Source organism: Xyrauchen texanus, chromosome 28, assembly GCF_025860055.1.
Source record: "Xyrauchen texanus isolate HMW12.3.18 chromosome 28, RBS_HiC_50CHRs, whole genome shotgun sequence".
Taxonomy (NCBI): Eukaryota; Metazoa; Chordata; class Actinopteri; order Cypriniformes; family Catostomidae; genus Xyrauchen; species Xyrauchen texanus.
In genome coordinates, this window is record NC_068303.1 from 28,175,373 (window position 1) to 28,197,935 (window position 22,563).

The 22,563-nt window shown below is 47.2% G+C and overlaps 1 long non-coding RNA gene across 1 annotated transcript in view; it reads left to right on the forward strand.

The window, feature by feature from the left end:
- Positions 1-16,423: 16,423 nt before the first annotated feature.
- LOC127622304 (uncharacterized) overlaps positions 16,424-22,563 on the forward strand; it is a 37,471-nt gene continuing 31,331 nt past the window's right edge. Inside the window, exon 1 of the long non-coding RNA XR_007967961.1 lies at positions 16,424-16,647. This is a non-coding gene — a long non-coding RNA (uncharacterized LOC127622304). The remainder of the gene's footprint in view (positions 16,648-22,563) is intronic.

Genomic DNA, 22,563 nt, shown 5'->3' on the forward strand with positions numbered 1-22,563 from the left:
TTCTTCTGCAGAACACAAACAACAATTTTTAGAAGAACATTTCAGCTCTGTAGGTCCACACAATGCAAGTGAATGGGGTCCAAAACTTTGAAGCTCCCAAAAGTACATCAATTCAGCACCATAAAACTCCATTGGTTTAATCCATGTCTTCTGAAGTAATCTAATCGGTTTTGAGTGAGAACAGACCAAAATGTAAATCAATATTTACTATAAATCTTGACATTTTCAGCCTCCTTGGTGATCATGATTTTAAGCTTGATTAATCTTCAAAGCGCCATCTAGCCCTCTGTGCATGCATCAAGCACTAGGAAGTGTAATCGAGCTTGAAATCATGATTGTGCCTAGAGTTTTACATTTTGGTCTGTTCTCACCCAAAATTGATTGGATCGCTATAAAAGTACGTAAATATATAAGTATAATAAACTTGCATAATTCCATTGGTAAAATGGATGCTACGGTAAATCAAAGCAGACAGCGCATGCAAATAAACTACAACACTTAAGCAAACACGATTACTCCCTTGTTTCTCATGGAACCAAAACCTGTCTCAGGTTTGCTTATCAATAATTCGGCAGTACGAAGTTGATTTCAGGCTATTTTCTGAAGCAAACTGTCATTTTCCTGTGTAATCATGTTTGTTTCAGTATCTATTTTGTTGGTCAAACTTTGCCAGAACAGTAGAAGCAGGGAATTACAATTTAGAATCATGTATGAAAGCTAACATGATCGGAATTAAATTGTTACAATAAAGCAAAAACAAATAATATAAACTAATAATTATAGGAGTGTTGGTGGGTGAGAGCAGATTTGATTGAGCCGTCTGATTTTAAAGCCTGCAGCACGTTGGCACGGTAGAGTACAGGGTCTCCCAGGGAGAGGGGCGGAATCAGAGTAAATACTTGGCATACTGCATGTATTTTGTGTGTGTTGAAAAACATTCGACACTCGATTGACTCAATGAATGGGTGAATGAAGATGTTTTTGTTTTTTACATTTGTGGTCACCACATTTCATTGTTCTCATCTCAGATACTCTTGACTTTGTGTTGCAACAATAAGCAAATCATGTTCGCAATATTATTATTTCAATCTTTTATTATTAAAGGAATAGTTCACCTAAAAATGAACATTCTGTCATCATTTATTCACCCTTATGTGATTCCAAACCCACGAGACTTTCTTGACTCTTTCAGAGAGACAAGCTAATTTTGCCTTACAGATTGTCTTCTCCAGCCAGTATCAATCCAATGGGAAGAGATGAGGGAATCGTTATGCAATCAATATAGAATTTCTTGGATATCATGTGATCCCAGCTACCTGTGGGCTCACATAGAGAGTGACACTGAGGGATTTGGGTTTAAGATGAGGCCTCCTATTCCTGATGGATAACTCGATTTGTTCTACCTCAGACATGGCACACCGTCATTAAATACAGCACTACTAACCTGAACCAGATGCATGCTTTTGTCTTAAGTCTTAAACCTCTAAATCTGAGCCTCGACCTGGGGTAAGTTCACTTGCCCTGTAGTCTTGAAACAGCCTGTTTTTAATTGGGTTCATATCTCACCAATCACTTATGTCTAGGGGGAGTGGCGTTTGTAGCCACGCACATGTTTCTTGTTGTGTTCTCCAACAATAAATGTGATGTGTAAGAGCAGTGAACACATGAAGCTTGACCTGGGGAGGGGGTTCAAACTGCATATGCACTGCAGGACACAGATTAAGGAGGTTGCCACTGTGACATTATAATAGAGAGGCTCACCCCGAAGAACCGACTAAGGCTACCTTTGTTATGAGAACTGAAATATAAGGGACATATTTCTGGACTGTTTTTCAATGATGTGGGCGGCCCTATCCTTAAAAAAAAGCCCTTAGAGCTGTATCAGAGCTGGCTGAAAACCCTAAGCAGGCCCCATGCAGAGTGAAATTTAAAACAGGAAAACATTTTCTGCTTGTACTGAAGACAAAATTTCAAGAAGGAAATAGTATTATCAGATGGATCTCGAGACATAGTCTTCCTGTGCTGTTTTGACTTACTGTTTTGGAATATTTCTTTACAATATCTTAAATACATTTGTTGAGCTTAAGTGACCACAAAAATCAAATAAATAAATGTAAAAATATTACATTACAACTTTACCCACTGCATAAGAAACATGGTAGAAAATGACCCTTCTAGAGTTTTTTTACCTTTAACCCTTAAACGCATACCTCAGGTCTTTAGTGATCCGTGACCTCACCCCCAGTACTTCATCCATTTTTTGGAGTTGTGCCCACAACTCTTTAGTATTCCTCAGTCTCTTTCTCTGATAAATAGTGTAGCACAAAAAACTAATAAAAATAAAAAATACAAATAATTAAGGTTAAATTAGAGACCAAACTGTATGTAAGAGTGTAGTTTTTTCACTTCCATAAATTATATATTTAAGATAATTTATTGTAATATAAGTTTACTATCACAGGAAATCAATTTATTTATTTAATACAATAATTTTTTTGTAACTTTATTTATACAAATAAATAATATATCACTTTGATTTTCTGTGCAACATTGAATTATCTATAGTGAATTACCAGTACTCCATATGTGTGTACACATACATAATATACATACTATTTCTTACTTAAGGTGATACATTTGTTTCAGTGATTGACTTGATTAACATTTGACATCAATATTTAATAAAGAAACAACATGGAAATAAACTATAACAAGTGTAACACATGAACAGTATGTGACTATTACCATTTGGGTTTACTAAGATATTTACTAATATCTATTTAGACTCAAAAAGTGCCTGAGTAAATATGTATGTGTATCTTATGTGTAGCTCAATATGTGTTTGACAGCCAGTTGCGTATCATGAAATGTAAGTGTTTAAGTAATGAATCCTCTTTGATATGTGAAAAATATAAAAATATATATATAAAAACAGCAAAAATCCTGTTGTTTTTACAAAAACAAACAAAAAACTAAAACCACTGGCAGCTGTGTTTGCCAGAAATTATGTGGAAACATACAGTAAAAATGTAAACAACTTTACAGGACAGATTTTACAATTTACAGTTTAAAACTGTTGTAATTTACATGACAACAATAGAACTGTAAAAAAATTAAAATAATTACATTTACAGTACAAAAATGTAACAAACTTGATATTGACCTCCCAATACTGTAAAAATCTGTTAATCACTGTAAAATGACAGAAGAGTACATGATGACATGAAGTTCATCAATTGTGGCTTTTCAGGAGCAATAACCAATAAACATGTGTTCAATGTCTCTCACAATAACACTAAACACCATCAGGGTAAAAAAACTGAAATTTAAATAATGCACTAAACATTATCTAAACTACATCATATGATGGGTAATGCAGGGAATAGTGGGAACACCCGATTATTGTTCCCCTTCTGTCGGAATTTGCATGTCCCGCCCCCGGACATACGTGTATATAGGGAAGCGGGCGTGCATCTGTCAGTCAGATTTTTTCTTAAGAGCCGAGCGGTTGTGCAACAGCAAGCTGAGTTCACCACTGGCAAGGAGCACTGCTTTTGGATCTTACGCCACATTTCCAGCTGGTGTTCTCTCTCTCTGCACACTGTGCAGTCCATGCCCCTGGGTGCTTCGACAGTGCTTTCACTGCCTAAAAGAGTGTTCTCCCCTCCTAAAAGAGTTTGAGTTTTCTCTCATAAAAGAGCAATACACAGCAGGCGTTGAACGTCCTTTTCAGGACGCGTCTTTTTAAAGATGTCATTCCGCCTCTGTGTAGTTCCTGGATGCGGTCGAATTCTCTCCACTTCTGACGGTCATAAAAGCTGCCTCGCGTGCCTGGGCCGCGATCACACGCAGGCAGCATTTTATGAATGGTTCATGTTCTCAGTGCGAGAACATAGCCATGACAACATTGCTTAAGACAGAAACCCCGGGCATCAGAGGTCATCACAGCGACGTCTGACGCTGATGACTCGTCTGGGCTGCCAACTTTGGGTCTGCTCGCCCAGTCTGAGGCTGGCGAGCGGATGTCCGCTATGCTTTCCCGGCTGCCGTGTCCCCCCCCCCTCACGGCTACTCGATTGGTTCCTCGGGTCACAGTTCCAGTTCCTTTCTCTCCGGAAGTGCATGATGAGCTGACGCGGTCGTGGAGGGCACCTTTTACTGCCCGGAACAAGCCTTCTGGCCTGTGAATTCAGCGGAGCAATTTGCGTCCAGACCCACTACAAGCCACAGGTGCTCTGTACTGGGGTAGGGCTCCGCTGGCTTAGTTCCCTCTTCAGGCAACTCACCTTGATGTATTTTCCACGGTACGGGCCCCCTGTCGGCGGACCCGCATCTCCCTTGGGCAGTCCCACTGCCCCCGGTCGCCGTGCTTATAGAGCTCCTCCCTCATTATGTAGGACTTACCACCCCGCCGCTCCAACGTACGGCTTCACAATCCTCCTGGTGTATTTGCCAGATGTTACCTCCCCCTAGTCTGGGCAGGATGTGGCCTCCGCAGGGTCTTTTCCCCCTGAAAGAATAGGACCGGGAAAGACCGCCTAGTCCGTCGCATTTCATAGTACTAAGATTCACACTCTATACGTGAGACATAGAGAGAGAAAAGGCCGCGGCTGCTGGGCCCCCGTTTGGGGACTCTGTTTGCACAGAAAGTATACACTTTAAAACTTGTTTGCAAATATTCACTTTATATCACAGGTGTAGAGTCTGTTTTTCCAATTACTGTAAACATACAAATATACAGATTTACAATGGCATAGCACATTTTGGAAATAGCTGTTAAGGTTTAGGGAAATGTTGGACATTGCTTTCGCAACATAAGCTGTGGTATTGCTACATTGCTTTGCTTAACACCACCGACACTTGTACTACAAGACTCAAACATGCAAAAGTAAACAGTGAATTTCTAAAGTTTACATCTCATCTTCAATGCACCACAATGTTGATGTAGATTTTCAGAAAATGTAATCTTTTTAAGTTGCAATGTTCTCATCAAACTTAAAATTCTCTGAAATACTAACAAGTCCCCAGGGAAACATGTAGCAGGGTACTACATTTAAATTACATCCAATTAAATTGTAACTATCTGTGGTTTAAATGTTTGCAGAATTTGAGCAAAGGTCATGCTATATCTGGATGAATTTGGAGTCTTTCCATAACTATTTAAGCAAAAGCAATGTGCAAAACAATTTAAACACCTTAGGGAAGACATTTCAACATACCACACTTTTTTCAAACTGAGATATAAAATGAAACCCTTGGCATGGAAATCAAAGGGATGACTGTATCAAATACCAGCTTAAGGGCACATAGTGTAACTGATAGTTGATTAAGGGTGGACTGCTGACGGATGCTTACTGTGTGTTATAATGAGCTAATATTAATACATAATGCACGCACAGCAAAAACACAGTCCATAATTTCAAAATATGTCTCAATATTCTCAGAAAGGAACATGTGCTAAGGGAACATTCTTATTTTCTCTGAAACATTTAGAATTTTAGACACAATTTAAACATTTTAAACAAACGTTTTAATGCACATACAGTAGAATGGAATGTTCTCCGTGTAAACTGACACCATCATTAGTCACTCTATAAAGTAGCAACGATGAAAAACATTTGTGCATGTTCAGCTGTACTTGTTCATGTACCATTTTATGACCTGATGGCATGGAAAGGTTAAACAAGTCATAAATTATGGCCTGATTGATTTCCTATGTTATAATGGACTTCTGGAGTTATGGATTGAACATCAAACTCTGTACTGAGATCATGGTTGATAGCGTAGACCAGGGCTACTTACTGTAAATCAATCAACATGAACACAACGGCATTCAAAGCTTGTGTTATCTAACCTACACCCGTATGATCGTTTGCGTAGATGTATTTTCCAAGATATTGTTGTGTGATTTTTTTTTAATTAGTCTATAAAAGGAACCAAATCTAGTCAAATACTCTTAAGTGCCCATTCACTTTGTTGTTTGATATGCTGATTCATACAGTACATGTGCCATCTGCAGCCGAAAGCCGTTTTGACATTCACATTAGAGATACAGTATGTCTTTAAACATCATTTATTTGTTTGTATTCTGCTCATTTACACCTGTCAGGCACCCTATTATTCACCCATCTTTGCAGTAGTATCAAAGTTATCATATAATACAATTACAGAGTGTAACCGGTGCATATAATGGTAATGTAAAGCATCTTTGTTCATTAGCATAATAAATACAGAACGTAAACATGACAAATTACGAATTATCTACTGCATCATACTTTAAATCATCATCAAGTGATGTGAATTCTACTCATACAATGAGTCATGCAGTCATTGACTCATTTTAATGCCATATTAATTGATGTTTTACATGTACATCTGTCTCAACACTGTTATTGCAGGATATTCACCATGCCTATTTGCCAGACCAATGCAAAACAGTTGAATATTTATAAATGGCATTTCTCAATTCTGTCAGAAAGTTTCTTGATTAGATGAAGCAGCACTTCTCGGGGATAAAGTGAAGAAAATTAATCAGTCGTTTAACATTTGAATGGACCACTCCCATGTTATTAAATTATATTTAGCAATATCTCAGAGCCCAACGAACAGCAGTGAGGCATTGCGCTGGCACTACGTCATTGAGAACGATCTGTTTGTGTAGGTCCATGCTTTTGTTATGACTGTTCTTCCTGGTGGTTGAAGAACCTGCTCCAAACACTAAACAGACGTCATTGGCTGCTCGACTCAGGGGCTTTCTGGAGTCCATAGAGGAGAGGAGTGAGAAAACAGCTGATAATTTTGAGACATGGTATAGACCTGCTTGGGTTTAAAGCTGCACTCTACATATTTGAGCCATAGTTTAGATAAGATTACGTGAAAGAGGCTGACACACAAGTTGTGTGTAGAATATTGTATTACACAATGTTGTATCCTTTCAGAGAAAGCTGGTCAAAAAAAAATCACAGCATCTGAAACAGAGAAACGTCTAGGTTACGTATGTAACCTCCATTCCCCGATGGAGGGAACGAGACGTTGTGTCAGAGAAGCGACACTAGGGGTCTCTCTTGAGCGCTGATATTCACCTCTGGACTATGAAAAAAGGCCAATGAGAGTTGGCAACCAGTATTTGCATGTCCCGCCCCCGGACATATGGGTATTTAAGCGGCGCAAATACGGGAGTTCATTCAGGATTTTTCTGAGGAGCCGGAAATGGTCCGGCCACAACAGTGGCTAGGCTCAGTGACGTGGCAGGGGAGACACAACGCCTCGCTCCTCCATCGGGGAACGGAGGTTACATACGTAACCTAGACGTTCACCTTCTGTCGCCTCTCCACGCTGTGTCAGAGAAGCGACACTAGGGGTCCACTTATAAAAGCGCCACGCTGAGCCGCGTACGTGAACTGCTGATACAGGAGCGAGCAGGTATTCTTACGTGCAGGACGACCAACTGTATCAGGCTGCACGCACTCTTCCCCAATGCCCCATTTAAGCCATCAGGATTCCTTATCGCTACCCCGAAGGGGAACAAGGTGCTGGCTGCCAACCTGGGAACGGGCCAAGCCTGGCCAGGCCTCTTTCTCTCTATGTGTCTCGCAATAGAGCAACTTAGGCCGGGGCCCTTACACGCATTGAGGGAAGGGGGTCTTAGCCCTTATTCAGGGTGGAGAAGACCCTGCGGAGGCCATGCCTACCCGAGAGGGGAGGCAAGTTTAAGTGGCAAAACCATCAGAGGCCTGACTTAGGGCCTATGTGGAAAAGTCGGTGCGGTGGATCCAGCCTATAGAGGGGGGAACATACAGCACGGCAACCGAGGCAGCCGTGACTGCCTAAGGGAAGCACGGGAGTCCGCTCGCCAGAGGGGACAGAACCATGGCGTTACACACAGGGGGAGTCCGAAGGAGGCCTTAACTGTGGAGCACCTACACCAGTGCAGGGTAGCTTGCGGTACCGCGAGTGGCTTGGGTCAGCGAAGTTCCTCCGCTGAACTGCGACCCACGAGGGCTAGGGAGGTATCAACCAGTGTCCCAAACCTGAGATCTCCTGGGAATGAAGGCGCACTCTTTCCCTGGTTAGGGAAGGGCGCTAGGTGCAAGCGATTCACCCGGTCAGATCGCGAGCGTGCCACCGAGTTCTCACGGGCTCGGTACCTGAGAGAACACGGGACGATACTGACCCAACTCGGAGATTGTAGAATCTCGTGAAAGTGTTAGGTGTTTCCCAGCCCACTGCTCTACAAATGTCTGCTAGGGCAGTGCCCCTAGCCAGTGCCCATGAGGACGCTAACACTCCTGGTGGAGTGGGCTCGACCCGCAAAGGGGGCACGGCCTGGGTGTGATAAGCCAGGGAAATGGCGCCGACAACCCAGTGGGCTGAGTCTCTGCTTGGAGACAGCATTCCCTTTCTGCTGTCCCCAAAGCAGACGAAGAGCTGCTCAGAGCGCCTAGTGCTCTGTGTGCGGTCCAGGTAGATACGTAAGGCACGTACTGGACACAGCAGTGAAAGGGATGGATCTGCCTCCTCCCGGGGCAGCGCTTGCAGGTTCACTACCTGATCCCTGAAGGGTGTGTTAGGAACCTTGGGCACATAGCCCGGTCGCGGTCTTAGGATCACGAAAGTGTCTGCCGGACTGAACTCCAGGCAAGCGTCGCTAAAAGAGAACGCATGCAGGTCCCCGACCCTCTTGATGGAAGTGAGCATGATCAGCAGGGAGGTCTTGAGAGAGAGGGCCCTGAGTCCAACTGAGTCAAGCGGCTCGAAGGGGGGTCTCTGGAGTCCCGTAAGGACGACTCAAGAGATCCCAGGAGGGGAACAGGTTAGGCCGGGAGGAGCTATCCTCGGGCACCTTTTAGGAACCTGATGATTAAGTCGTGCTTACCAAGAGACTTTCCGCCTACCAGTAGTCATGGTGGGCCATGATAAGCGGCGACATACACCTTGAGGGTGGAGGGGACAGCCTCCTCTCCAGCCTCTCCTGAAGAAACACGAGCACTGACCTAACTGCGCACTTCTGCGGGTCTTCGGCTCGGAAGAACACCAGTCCGCGAACAGATGCCACTTTAGGGCGTAAAGATGCCTGGTAGAGGGGGCTCTGGCTTGGCTGATTGTATCTACGACGGTAGATGGTAGACCGGCTAGATTTTCCGCATCCCGTCCAGGGGCCAGACATGGAGGTTCCAGAGGTCTGGGTGCGGGTGCCAGAGCATGCCCCGTCCCTGAGAAAGAAGGTCCTTCCTCAGGGGAATTCACCAGGGAGGGGCTGTCGTGAGGAGTGTGAGGTCCGAAAACCAAGTCCAGGTAGGCCTAGTAGGGGGCTACCAGAGTGACTTGCTCCTCGTCCTCCCTGACCTTGCATAGCACCTGTGCAAGAAGTCTCACTGGGGGAAATGCGTACTTGCGCAGTCCCATGGGCCAGCTGTGTGCCAGCGCATCTGCCCCGAGGGGAGCCTCTGTCCGGGCATACCAGAGCGGGCAGTGGGAGGTTTCTTGGGAGGCAAACAGGTCTACCTGAGCCTTGTCGAACCGGTCCCAAATCAGCTGGACCGACTGGGGGTGGAGCCTCCACTCCCCGCCAGGCAAGCTTTGTCTTGACAGAGCGTCCGCTATCACATTGAGGTTGCCGGGGATGTGAGTGGCGCCCAGTGACTCCAGTCGCTGCTGACTCCAAAGGAGGAGACGACGGGCGAGCTGTGACTTGTGGGGAGCGTACTCGCCTTGGCGGTTTATGTAGGCTACGACCGTGGTGCTGTCTGTCCTGACTAGGACCTGTTTGTTCCGAAGTTAACGGGAGAAATTCTGCAGGGCCAGACAAACAGCCAGCAGCTCTAGGCAGTTGATGTGCCAGCGCAGCGGCCTCGGTTCCACCGCCTGCGGCTGCGCGCCCGCTGCACACGGCACCCCAACAATTTGGAAGCGCCGGTTGTGACCAGAACGCGTCGGACACCTGCTGCAAGGGTACACCTGCCCTTAGAAAGCAGAGGTCTGTCCAGGGTTTGAAGGTTTAGCGGCAGGCAGAAGTAACTTTACGCTAGTGCGTGCCGTGGCGCCATGCTTGTCTCGGACTCGAGTCCGAGCCAGTGCTGACGTGGTCTCATATGCATCAACCCCAGCGTGCGGCCGCCGGAGGATGCCATATGCCCCAGGAGCTGTTGGAAACGCTTTAGCGGGACCACGGCGCCTGGCTTGAAGGAAGCGAGGCATTTCAGCACTGACTGAGCACGCTTGTTGGAGAGACGTGCTGTCATTGAGACTGAGTCTAACTCCAGACCGAGAAAAGAGATGCTCTGGACCGGGAGAGCTTGCTCTTTCCCGGTTGACCTGAAGCCCCAAACGGCTGAGGTGCCTGAGCACCTGGTCTCTGTGTGCGCATAGTAACTCTCGAGAGTGAGCCAGTATGAGCCAGTCGTCGAGGTAATTGAGTATGCGTATGCCGGCTACTCGGAGCGGGCAAGAGCTGCCTCTGCGACTTTCGTGAAGACGCCGAGGGACAGAGACAGGCCGAGGGGAGGACTATTTACTGATATGCCTGGCCGTCGAACGTAAACCGTAGGGAAGGGTCGATGTCAAGGGCAAATTGAGACGCGGAAGTACGCGCCCTTCAGGTCTACCGCCGTAACCAATCTAGATGCCGGATGCCAGATAGAATTTGTTTCTGGGTGAGCATTTTGAACGGGAGTTTGGACAAGGTCCGATTGAAAACTCGCAGGTCCAAGATCGGTCGTAAGCCGCGCTTTCTTGGGTACAACAAAGTAAGGGCTGTAGACACCCTTCTTCGCTTCGGTTGGAGGGACAGGCTCTATCGCGTCCTTTAATAGAAGGGAGGCGATTTCTTCGTGCAGGGAATGGGCATGTTGGCCGTGTACTGCGGAAAAATGTACACCTACGGAGGGGGCGGAGACCTGGCAAACTGAACTGCGTGAATCGAAGTCAAATGGTCCGTGCAGCCAGCGTGACGGGTTGGTCAGTGAAAGCCACGCCTCTAAGCTCCGTGCTAGGGGCACCAAGGGACGAAGTTTTTGGACGTATCCGGCGGGCTTCGCGAGCGGTGTGGAACAGGTAACGCGGCATCGGGAGGCAACGTGGCGCCCCGAGGCTCCGTGCTGAGAATAAACTCAAAGCACTTAACTTGCTCACGCGCACCCTGCAGGGGCGGTTCGTGACTGAGGAGGAGGTTCTGATGCTGGCGTCCTCTGGACTCGCCTGAACCGCCGGCCGGGAACAGTCGTGCGCTCAACGCCGCTGTGTTTTGCTCTTTAGAGCGAAATTACTCTTTAGAATAAGTCTTTCGAAGTTGTCTGCGCTGTCGGCGCCAGGGCAAGAATGCACAGCCGCGCGCTGAAGGAGAAAGCCGCTGTTATGCGCCGCCAGATACAACAGCATGCAGGGTGTCAGAGGATTAACCAGGAACTTGGTGTGTAACTCGCAGCAGAGTTCATGCACCACCATCGGCTCGAAGAAATTTTCTGAATGTACTCCCGTATTTGCGCCGCTTAAATACCCGTATGTCCGGGGCGGACATGCAAATACTGGTTGCCAACTCTCATTGGCCTTTTTTCATAGTCCAGAGGTGAATATCGGCGCTCAAGGGAGACCCCTAGTGTCGCTTCTCTGACACAACGTGGAGAGAGCGACAGAAGGGGAACTGTTTATTTTCTTTAATGTAACACACTTAAAAGTTAATTTCTGCATCAGTACCATCAAAAAAGACCTGCAAATTGCTAACTTCTGCCATTAGTTAAAAACAGATAGTCCTGCCCCAAACTCACACCAGTGATTATGGTTATATTTGTTAGATGCTATTATACAGCTGCAAGAATGTAGACATTTCTTTAGGTTCTAAGCAGATGAATGACTTTTACAAAGTTTATTTGGTTAACCTATGCTATCATTCAAGAGAATTACAGTAAAACATACACAAACACACACATTTGTGCTTACATAAGCTCCATGCAGGGCCCATAAAGCTGCAAGGTCTGATTCCACTCAACTCTGGAGCTTTTGGAAGTTGTTAAATAGAGAGGGCATGGTCTAAGTCACCACTGATGTAATACGAGGTAGTAGCTGATGTAATTTTATAAGAAATGCATATAAATCTGAAGGCTAACTTAATAAGAATGTGTGTAAGAACTAACCACTTCATTGAAGGAAACTCATAAAAGATTTAATCTTAAAAAAATGGACCTAACATCATAATTTGGTGGGCTAAAACTGTGAAAGTTACTAATTCAATCATCAAACATATGCCATGATGTCAAATCTGTTTACACACCTGACTTTAAAAGCATAGAAGAAGATGTGTGTCTATTAATGAGTGTAGACTTTCATTTTAACAACGGTAATTTTACTAGGTTAGATCACTTTTGGTCTAAGAGAATTAAAAAGTTTGCAAGCGGAAGGTGTGTACAGAAAACATGGAGACATATTTTTGTACTTAAAGAAGAAAAAGTCCTGACAACTGATTTGATACATTCATTGCAGAAAGTAGAATAAGAGGACTTATTCATCCTAAGGTCTTCAGATGTTTTGGGTCAATTTAAATTAGTTCTGAACTGAAGAATTGAGTTCTCTAGATGTTCTTAAGCAATGGGTAAATATTTATGAATAAAAAGATATTGACAGTTTTTAAAAAATGTTCTGGTTGAATGGTACTCTAAAAGACATGATTATTGAGGATATTTTTTATTTTTGTGAAAATCACTATGTTCGAGTTAGACCTGTCATTACAAAGACAGGTCCAACCCTAAAAGTGTAGGTTGGAAACCCCCATGTGAACCCCAAACATAATTTACATTTACACATTTGGCAGACGCTTTTATCCAAAGCGACTTACAGTGCAATTATTACAGGGACAATCCCCCCGGAACAACCTGGAGTTAAGTGCCTTGCTCAAGGACACAATGGTGGCAGCCGTGGGGTTAGAACCTGTGACCTTCTGATTAACAGCCCTGTGCTTTAGCCACTACGCCACCACCACTCCTAATGATGTCAAAATTGTCTATAAATGGAGACAATTTAGTACTGTGGCTACTCTTACAAGAAGTGGAAGTCCAGCCAAGATGACTCAAAAGGCAGAATGCTCAGTGAGGTAAAAAAGAACCCTAGAATTACAGCTAAGACCTTTGAAACTGGCTAATCTCTCTGTTCATAAGTCTACTACATGGAAAACATAAAACAGGGATGGTGTCCATGGCAGGAAACCATGAAGAAACCCTCTGCTTTTGAACTCAAACATTGCTATAAGCCTGAAGTTTGCCAAAGACTACCTTGACACTCCACAACACTACTGGGAAAATATTTTGTGGACTGACGAAACTAAGGTTGAATTGATTGGGGGTGAACACACAGCAATACCCAATGGATTAGAAAGGGCACTGCATACCAACATGAACATATCATCCCAACTGTGAATTACAGTGGATGGATAATCTTGGTTTGGTGCTGCTTTGGAGCCTGTACGCTTGCCATCATCAAGGGAAAAATTAATTCTTCAATTTATCAAAATATAGGATTATGTCAGCGTGGCTGTGCGCCAGCTGATGCTCAGTAGAAGTTGGGTGATGCAGCAGGACAATGACCCTAAACATTGAAGTAAATTTACTACAGAATGGCTTCAAAAAAATTTAATCCATCGTTTGGAGTGGCAAAATCAGAGCCTATATCTTAACCCAGTAGAGATGCTGTGGCATGACCCCTAAGAGAGCTGTTCACACCAGACATTCTAAGAATATGTCTGAGCTGAAGCATTCTGTAAAGAAGAATGGTCCAAAACTCCTTCTTAATGTTGCACAGGTCTAATCCAGAGCTATACTTGGTTGAGGTTATTGCTGCCAAAGCTGGATCGAACAGTTATTAAATCCAAGAGTTCACTTAATTTTTCCACAGCACTGTGAATATTTAATGGAATGTTTTAAATAAAGTCATGAAAGATTATAATTGTTTGTATGTTGTTAGGTTGTCACATTGTCTTTGTGTATACTTGTGACTGAGATCAAGATGAGATCACATTTTATGACCAATTAATGCAGAAAATCAGCTAATTTAAAGGGTTCAGATACTTTTTCTTGCTACTGTATGTTCTAACATTAAAATGCATACAAAACATTGTACTTATTGTGTAACTATATGTTGTTCTGCAAAATTCTCACAAATTCCCATTCTCTTTAACCCAAAGGGCCCAGAGCTCTAAATCAATTATTGACTTATTTTGAGATACCTATTATAAATCCACGTAAATGTCAGCCTTATGAGAAATACCATTTGTTTGGTCGAATACATGCTGGATAACAAACTAGAGTACGTGCTCAGGGAATCTGCATCTCACCGGTGCAGCGCATTTATTTGAAGGACTACAAAGATCAGCGTCTGATTTACAAAACGCTTCCAAACACAAAGAGAAGGTGCAGTTTCCCATGGCTTTGTACAAAGCTGATGGTTTAAATTCATATAAGCGACAGAATTTGTGCAACTGTATAGAGGACTTTAAAAAGTTTAAGTCCTGCTTGCATTTAATGTTTAATGATGATATAGTGAAAGGTGCCTTAATTCCCTAACAAAGATTAATAAATGTTGTAAAAAGATATTGTTCATGGTTAGTTAATTTTACCTAATGCATTACCTATTGTTATGGAACCTCATTGTAAAGGGTTAACAAACAATTATAAGGCATTTCTCTTTTTGTTGGTTCAGACTCTTTCTTTCCAGAGGTGGCTGGCAAGATTTGAGTTGTAAAAAGGTGGAGTAGTTGTTTTTGGTCACAGGAAACATTAATCAGCATAGCAACTTCTTTCCAAGGCCTATGTGCCATACAAGTTCGATGTGTGATCGACATGTTTCTTCAAGTTCAAGACAGGAAGTCACAAGTACAAACTGAACTTTCTCCAATAAAATTTGATCAATAATAACACATCTCGACATCATGTCAGTTTTGTTGTGGAAAACAAACAATAATGAAATTATGTCATTTTAATGTAAACACTACACTACCAGATCAGGGTGTACAAAAGCAAAGAAAAGGAAAGATAGAGATCTTTGACCCCACTAGACCTGAGGTTAAGTGTAGTCAGTCATGGCAAAGCTGGTACATCCCGTCATCAAATTCTTCTGAAAAGTAAGCAACTTGAGGTCTCTCTGTCTCTCTCTTTCAAACACACAATCACGCACGCACACACACACAAGAAAGAAATGAAAATTCTGTCATCCTTTAGTCATCCTCATGTCTTTTGAAATTAAAGTGAAGTGAAGACTATGGCTGTCAAGCAAGCTTTTCAGTGAATAACGACTAATAAATAACAGAAATGTTAGTCTGTTTGTCACACAAAGGTATCAATCGGCTTCAGAAGACTTGGTATATAGCACACAAGTCATATAGACAAATTTTATGATGCTTTTTTGGTCATTTTTTGTGCTATTTAGAGATTTACAGTCCCTAGTCCCCTTCGACTTTCATTGCTTGGAAAGGATCAGCTCGGACATTTCTCCTTTAGTGAAAGGAGAATCCAACTTTATCATACAACTTATCCTTTGTTGTTCCAAGGATGAAAAAAAGACAAATGGGTTTGGAATGACATAAATGTGAGTAAATAATAACTTTTTTTAATACAAATTTTTTGTGAATTTTAACTTTTTTAATATGTCACATATTAGTGTATGCAAGTTGGTTTCTGAAACATCTCACTTTTTAAGACGGAGGCAAAGTCAAATACACAGCTGCAAGACATGTCTATATATATAGACATTAAGACCAACACATTTCATTCATAAACACACTCAGTCAGCTATGTTCCCAGGATAAGAGACTAGCACAATGTCATGAATGCACTCCGTGCCCTTGCAGACAGTTTTTCAGGGCCATGTACTGTATGTATATACAAATAGAGAGAGGACAAGAAACTGAGGGTGTGTCGTTGCCTTGAGCTGACCCTGTCTATCCCCAGTGTGACGTTCTCTGTTTTCCTGCCATTGTCTGTTGGATAAGGAGTAACGTTCTAAAATTGGCATTTGTTTGAGAGTTTACTCAACAGCGCAGCATCCTTTCATTGCCCCTGCCTTTCCATAATTATAGATTTGTCTTTAAAATTAGTAAACAAAACAGGAACCTGTGCGGATGAAAATTGGAATTCTCAGAGGGTCGACCGACATCTTCCTCTGTTTTATTTATGGAAGATCCAGTTTCATAACATCTCATATTCCAGTTGTTATCTGTGTGTGTGTGGAAATCACGGAGGTCGTATCCACCGTGTAATATAACCTTTTCACGTAATACCCTTTAAATGCTCTTGTGGGAATGGCTGAAGGTTAGAGCTCGTCATAAACGACATGATGTAATGTTTGCATAGGCTGGTTGCAATACGTAATGAACTTGCTGCAGTTTTTGATTTCTTAATAAATAACTGGTTTATAGTCTCTCTAGTCTGGCTGAGACCTGATGCCAGATGGATTTCAGTTTAGCAGCAAGGATGTTAGTGCTTTCAAAGTGAATTAGACGTTTTCAGAAAGTAAAAGCAGAACAATACAATGGCGGCAAAGTGACCCTCAGAATTTGGAACAGCTCTGACGTCCGGAGCACTACATGGATTTGTTTCTGGCTGGACCTGATCCAGACTTCCTCACCCTGAGAGCGAAGGTCTTTGAAGAAAGGGGTGGTGAAAAAATGTAAGATGCAAATAATACATTCACACATCTTTCCTTATGTCTTGTTCTGTAAAACCTTCCCATCAACAGGTGGAAAAACGAAAATTCTCTTATCATTTATTCACTCTCATGTTGGTCCAAACTCGTAGTACTGACTTTGTTCAATGGGACACAAAAAGTGACATTTTTATTAATATCCTAGTCACTCTTTTCTATGACAATAAATGAAAACTGGAGCTGTTAAGACCCAAAACAAAAAGCACTATAAAATATCATAAAAGGATTTCTATTGGGAAGACACGCATGCTTGAGTGAGGTTTAAGATGCCATTTATTTGATGAATGTAAAACAGAAAATTAATGTCTCTCTTTGGTGTAAGCCCCGTCTGTTGGTCCGAGGGAGTTGTACTCAGAACCATCATATCCTGCCGGAGATAGAAGGCAGGGGCGAGGAGCCTACCTCCATGCGGGATGGGGCTCAACTGGTGGTGGTGGGGTGGTGGAGGTTGCTAGAACTACGCTGCGCTTCCATTCCATTCAGAATGACTCATGCATTATATTCCAAGTATCTGCCCTGCATTCAATTATTTGTAAGCTTTTTAAAATTGATTTGAAGTGACAGTTTTTGCAGTTAATGCCATAATGCTTGTCATCAAACGTTTGGTTACGTATGTAACCTCCATTCCCCGAGGGAGGGAACGACACGTTGTGTCGGAGAAGCGACACTAGGGGTCTCTCTTGAGCGCCGATATCCACCTCTGATCTATGAAAAAAGGCCAATGAGAGTTGGCAGCCAGTATTTGCATGTCCCGCCCGGACATACGGGTATTTAAGCGGCGCAAATACGGGAGTTCATTCAGGATTTTTCTGAGGAGCCGAAATGGTCCGCCACAACAGTGGCTCGGTTCAGCGACATGGCGGAGGAAAGACACAACGCGTCGTTCCCTCCCTCGGGAACGGAGGTTACATACGTAACCAAACGTTCTCTTCTGTCGCTCTCTCCACGTTGTGTCGGAGAAGCGACACTAGGGGACCCATTCCAATCTTGCCATGCGCTGAACCGTGTAGCGTGAACCGCCGATACAGAGGCGGGCAGGGATTTCATCCAGTGCCGCGCGATCGCCTGTACCTGGCTGCATCGTACCCTTCCCCAATGCCCCATAAGAACATCGGGATCCTTCTAGTTACCCTGGGAGGGAACAAGGCAATGTTTGCCAACATGGGAACGGGCCAGCCTGGCTGGGCCTCTTTCCTCTCTATGTTTCTCGCGATAGAGCAATCACGGCCGGGCCCTTACACGCATATAGGGAAGGGGTCTTACCCAGACCCTCGCGGAGACCACACCTGCCCTTTTTCTTGGGGAGGAAAAGTGGTAGACACGCCACACGGCCGCCTTAGGGCTCATGTGGAAAGTATGGTGAGGTGGTAGATCCAGCCTCGAAGGGGGAGTTGCTACAGCACGGCGACCGGGCAGCTGTAACTGCCTAAGGGAGACACGGGGTCCGCTCAGTAAGGGACAGAACCGTGAAATTACACAAGGGGAGTCCGAACAGGAGGCCTTCTTATTTTACCTGTGGAGCCCCTATACCAGTACGGGGTGGCCATCAGGGTACCCGCAGTGGCTTGGGCCGGCGAGTTCCTCCGCTGAACCGCGGACCCGGAGGGCTGGGGAGGAATCGACCAGGGTCCCGACTCGGAGTGAGGCGCCCTGGGAAGAAGGCGCACTACTTTACCCTGACGTCAGGAAAAGGGCGGTGGGCGCAAGCGATCCACCCGGCCGGTCGGTCTACGTGTTACCAAGTTCTATGGGCTCGGACCTGAGAAAACACGAGACGCAACCGACACAACGTGGAGGTTGTAAAACTTCGCGAAGGTGTTGGGTGTTGCACAACCCGCAGCTCTACAGATGTCTGCTAGGGAGGTGCCCTTGGCCAGTGCCCACGAGGACGCAACACCCCTTGTTGAGTGAGCTCGGACCCGCAAGGGTAGGGGCACGGCCTGGGTGTGATAAGCCAGTGTGATGGCATCGACAACCCAGTGGGCGAGCCTCTGTTTGGAGACGGCATTCCCTTTCTGCCGTCCCCCAAAGCAGACAAAGAGCTGCTCAGAGCATCTGGTGCTCTGTGTGCGGTCCAGGTAAATGCGCAGGGCGCGCACTGGACACAGCAACGAAAGGGCTGGGTCTGCCTCCTCCCGGGGCAGTGCTTGCAGGTTCACTACCTGATCTTGGAATGGTGTGGTAGGAACCTTGGGCACATAGCCCGGTCGCGGTCTTAGGATCACAGACGTATCCGCCGGACCGAACTCCAGGCAAGTGTCGCTGACAGAGAACGCTTGCAGGTCCCCGACCCTCTTGATAGAGGTGAGCGCGATCAGCAGGGCCGTCTTAAGAGAGAGGGCCCTGAGTCCAATTGATTCAAGCGGCTCGAAGGGAGGTCTCTGGAGTCCTGCCAAGACTACCGAGAGATCCCAGGAGGGAACTAGGCCTGGCCGGGAGGGATTCAACCTCCGGACATGTATTCACAACGGTCGCCGGTAAGCCAGCTAGCTCTTCTGCATCCCGTCCAGGGACCAGACGTGGAGGTTTCAGAGGTCTGGGCGTGGGTGCCAGAGCGTGCCCCGTCCCTGAGAGAGGAGGTCCTTCCTCAGGGGAATTCGCCAGGGAGGAGCTGTCACGAGAAGCCTGAGTTCCGAGAACCAAGTCCGAGTGGGCCAGTAGGGGGCCACTAGCGTGACTTGCTCCTCGTCCTCCCTGACCTTGCACAGCACCGGTGCAAGAAGGCTCACTGGGGGAAATGCGTACTTGCGCAGCCCCGAGGGCCAGCTGTGTGCCAACGTGTATGTCCCGAGGGGAGCCTCTGTTAGGGCATACCAGAGCAGGCAGTGGGAGGTTTCCTGGGAGGCGAACAGGTCTACCTGGGCCTTGCCAAACCGTTCCCAAATCAGCTGGACCGACTGGGGGTGAAGCCTCCACTCCCCGCCGGGCAGGCGTTGTCGTGATAGCGACTTGAGTCGCTGCTGGCTCCATAGGAGGAGACGGCGGGCGAGTTGTGACATGTGGCGGGAGCGTATGCCGCCTTGGCGATTTATGTACGCCACCACCGTGGTGCTGTCCGATCTCACGAGGACGCGTTTGTCCCGAACTAACGGGAGGAACTTCCTGAGGGCAAGAAGGACGGTCAGCAACTCCAGGCAGTTGATGTGCCAACGCAGCGGGGCCCGTTTCCAACGGCCCGCTGCTGCGCGTCTCGCTGCACACGGCACCCCACCCAGACCGGAGGCGCCGGTTGTGACCAGAACGCGTCGGGACACCTGCTGCAGGGGCACTCCTGCCCGTAAAAAGCAGAGGTCTGTCCAGGGTCGGAGTGTTTTGAGGCAGGCGGGGGTGATCCTTACCCGATGCGTGCCGTGGTGCCATGCTTGTCTCGGGACTCGAGTCTGGAGCCAGTGCTGGAGTGGTCTCATATGCATCAACCCCAGTGGCGCGACCACCACGGAGGACGCCATATGCCCCAGGAGCCTCTGGAAAAGTTTTAGAGGGACCACTGTGCCTGGCTTGAGGGAAGTGAGGCAGTCCAGCACCGACTGAGCACGCTCGCTCGTGAGACGTGCTGTCATTGAGACTGAGTCTAACTCCAACCCGAGAAAAGAGATGCTCTGAACCGGAGTGAGCTTGCTCTTTTCCCAGTTGACCTGAAGCCCCAAGCGTCTGAGGTGCCGGAGCACCTGGTCTCTGTGTGTGCATAGTAACTCTCGAGAGTGTGCTAGGATGAGCCAGTCGTCGAGGTAGTTGAGAATGCGGATGCCGGCTACTCGTAGCGGGGCAAGGGCCGCCTCTGCGACCTTCGTGAAGACGCGAGGGGACAGAGACAGGCCGAAGGGGAGGACTTTGTACTGAAACGCCTGGCCGTCGAACGCGAACCGTAAGAAGGGTCGGTGTCGTGGCAGAATTGAGACGTGGAAGTATGCGTCCTTCAGGTCTACCGCTGCGAACCAATCTAGATGCTGAACGCCAGCCAGAATATTTCTCTGCGTGAGCATTTTGAATGGGAGTTTTAACAAGGCCCGATTGAAAACTCGCAGGTCCAGGATTGGTCGTAAGCCACCGCCTTTCTTGGGTACAATGAAGTAAGGGCTGTAGAAACCCTTCCTCATTTCGGTTGGAGGGACGGGCTCTACCACGCCCTTGGCTAAGAGGGTCGCGATTTCCGTGCGCAGGGAACTGGCATGCTCGCCGCTGTGAAGGGGGGCGGGAGCCGGGCAAACTGAATTGCGTAACCGAGTCGAATGGTCCGGTGCAGCCAGCGTGACGCGTTGGGAAGCAAAGCCACGCTTCCCAGCTCTGCGCTAGGGGCACCAAAGGGACAAGTATTTTGGACGTACCCGGCGGGCCTCGCGAGCGGGCGAACAGGTAATGCAGCGTCGGGCGGCTTCGTTGCGGCCTGAGGCTGAGGTGCTGAGAATAGACTCAAAGCACTTTGCTCCGTGCGTCCGGCAGGGGGCGGGTTCGTGACTGAGGAGGAGGTCCGACGTCGGCGTCCTCTGGACTCGTCTGAACCGGCCGGCCAGGGGACAGTCGTGGGCAGGCGGAAGGCGGGATCGCCACGTCCGGTGTACCGGGACTGTCGTAATCTGAAAGCACATTGCCATGAGAACGGCATTTGCAGGCCAGGTGACCCAGAGGCAAAGGAAATAGCTCTTTTATTGAGAATGTGGGTACCACAGCCCCCGTCAGGAGGTGTGGCAAATGAAAAAACAAAGGATTCTCCACCCGGCCCTCCACCGGGGGACGGAGCGGTCTTACCACCTCCGGAGCTAACGTCTTCGGCTCTGGGTCGACTGTCTCAGGAACGCTTGGGAGCCTTCCGGGTCCTAGAGGGGGTTCGTGAGACAGGGGGCGCACGCCGCCTGCGGGGTGCTCGACACTGGGGCTGAGAGCTGGGCCCAGGTTGAGGCGGAGCAGGAGCTGGTTTCCTTGCCGCAGGGGGACGGGGCAGGGCCCGTAGCGGCAGGTGTGCGGCGGGGCATGATGTGAGAGATGGCCTCCGTCTGCTTCTTCACCGCGGAGAACTGTTGGGCGAAGTCCTCGACGGTGTCGCCGAAAAGGCCAATCTGGGAGCCAGGTGCGTCCAGGAAGCGGTTCTTGTCAGCCTCACGCATCTCGACCCGATTGAGCCAGAGATGGCGTTCCTGGAAAACTAGGGTGGCCATCGCCTGTCCGAGTGCCTGCGCTGTGGCCTTCGTCGCTCTCAGGGCGAGGTTGGTCACTGAGCGCAGTTCCTGCAGCACATCAGGATCAGGTCCACCCCCATGCATGAGTGCTTTGGCCTGGTGGACTTGCAGGAGGGCCATCGCATGCAGGGCAGAGGCAGCACGTCCAGCCGCACTGTAGGCCTTCGCGTTGAGTGAGGATGTTGTCCTATAGTGCTTGGATGGGAGTATGGGCGGCCACGCCAGGAGGTAGGGCTACCGGGGCATAGATGGTACGCAACTGCCCTATCGACCTGGGGAATCGCCCCGTATCCGTGGCGCTCTCCGCCGTCGAGGGTGGTGAGAGTGGAGCGGGTGGCACCTAGACGAGCGGAGAGTGGGGCTCTCCAAGTAGACGTCAGCTCGTCATGCACCTCCGGGAAAAACGGGACAGGGTGATGTGTGGCCGCGAACGGCGCGCTGCCCCCAGGAACCAGTGATCCAACCGTGAAGGCTGTGGGGAGGAGTGAGGGTTCCAATCCAACCCCACGCTCACGGCGGCCCGGGAAAGCATGTCAGACATCTGAGCGTCGGCCTCAGCCTGGGCCTGCTGGCCCGAAGGCGGCAGTCCAGGGGAGTCCTCGGCATCAGACATCACACTCTCCGATGCGGCGGCGAGCTCATCTGCTTCGGGCTCGGGAGGATAGACAGCCAGGCCGTGAGGCGAGCCGCTATCGCCGCGAGCGTG